Source organism: Triticum dicoccoides, chromosome 4A (genome assembly GCF_002162155.2).
Source record: "Triticum dicoccoides isolate Atlit2015 ecotype Zavitan chromosome 4A, WEW_v2.0, whole genome shotgun sequence".
Classification (NCBI taxonomy): Eukaryota; Viridiplantae; Streptophyta; class Magnoliopsida; order Poales; family Poaceae; genus Triticum; species Triticum dicoccoides.
This window is the reverse complement of record NC_041386.1, coordinates 24,532,818-24,534,435: the sequence shown is the minus strand read 5'-3', so window position 1 is coordinate 24,534,435 and position 1,618 is coordinate 24,532,818. Positions and strand designations below refer to the sequence as shown.

At 41.8% G+C, this 1,618-nt stretch overlaps 2 non-coding genes across 2 annotated transcripts; both read left to right on the top strand.

The window, feature by feature from the left end:
- Window positions 1-701: 701 nt before the first annotated feature.
- On the top strand, window positions 702-775 carry TRNAI-AAU. The gene has a single exon. It is a non-coding gene; the product is annotated as a tRNA-Ile (tRNA).
- Window positions 776-1,070: 295 nt separating this feature from the next.
- Window positions 1,071-1,144, top strand: TRNAI-AAU. The gene has a single exon. It is a non-coding gene; the product is annotated as a tRNA-Ile (tRNA).
- The last annotated feature ends 474 nt before the right edge of the window (window positions 1,145-1,618 follow it).

Genomic DNA, 1,618 nt, shown 5'->3' with positions numbered 1-1,618 from the left:
ACTACAAGATGCTAGAAGAAGAAGAAGAAGAAGAAGAAAAAGAAGAAGAAGAAGAAGAAGAAGAAGAAGAAGAAGAAGAAGATCAATGAGAAAGAGATTGAGGCTTGCAAGGGACACGAAAGATTCTAGGATCATACCGCAAGATGCTAGCCTCTCGGATGACGAAAGCAAGAAGTGGCTCTAAATGAAGAAGAAGAAGAAGAAGAAGAAGAAGAAGAAGAAGAAGAAGAAGAAGGAGAAGATCAACGAGAAATAGATTGAGGCTTGCAAGATACACGAAAGATTCTTGGATCATACTGCAAGATGCTAGCCTTTTGGATGACTAAAGCAAGAAGTGGCTCGAAATGAAGAAGAAGAAGATCATCGAGCATAACACAAGACTCGATTGATTCATTCGTGTATCGTCTATCTTGATATGAATTTTTGATTTTTTATGTTCGCATGTGTTTGTGTTTTTTTTGTGTGTGTGAAATTGTTGAATTTGTTATGAATTGATGTCATACGAGATGGACGTGCATGGCTTTGCATGAACATGGAGGGTCGAAAGTGGGCTTATGGTTGTCCGGAGGACATTTCAAAGGCAGGTTAATGCTTTCCATGGACATTTAAGGGAGCAGATTTGATCAGCCCGGGTGTAAATGCTTTTACTATGCAATTACATTTTAGTTAAATAAATTGTACATTATTAATTGATGTGAGTTGGCCTATTAGCTCAGTTGGTTAGAGTGTGGTCCTAATAAGGCCAAGGTCGCAGGTTGAAGACCTGCATGGGCCAACCTATTTTACTTTTCAATTTTTGTAATCGCTTTTACTATGGAATTACGGCAGATTTGATCAGCCCGGGTGTAAATGCTTTTACTATGCAATTACATTTTAGTTAAATAAATTGTACATTATTAATTGATGTGAGTTGGCCTATTAGCTCAGTTGGTTAGAGCGTGGTCCTAATAAGGCCAAGGTCGCAGGTTGAAGACCTGGGCCAACCTATTTTACTTTTCAATTTTTGTAATCGCTTTTACTATGGAATTACGTTTTACTTAAAAATTATACATTATTTAGGTAAGTGAATTGGCCTATTAGCTCAGCTGGTTAGAGCGTGGTCCTAATAAGGCCAAGGTCGCAGGTTCGAGACCTGCATGGGCCAACGTCCTTTTTTCTTTTCAATTATTTTTCCTTGGGAGTAGTTTCTCGTGCCGATCTTAAAAATTGCACTACTAGCTACGTACATATCCTTGTAACCTATCACTGTTGCGCCCCGATCAGGCGGATATCTCTACAGTCTACAATACATCGGTACATGCATGAGTGTGTGTCGACATATGTTACCCGTCCGGCCGCCTTCCGTTTCCCCCCTTCCTTCCCCTCGGACAGCTACGTGGCTAGCTTCACATTGTTATCCAAAGAGAAGGATGCCACAGGGCGCCCTGTTGTCCTACAACATGGTTGCTCCAATGATTTGCCATATGCGTGCGTTGTCGTACTGCATGGTGATGTCGCCCGGTGTACTGCTGCGGCTGCATGCAACGTCGTCTTCCAGCATCGGTGGTACACAAGCACCTTGAAGGAAAAAATGTAGGAAGGCATACCTTCAATTCTGAAGCCAGCAAACCTGCACCCC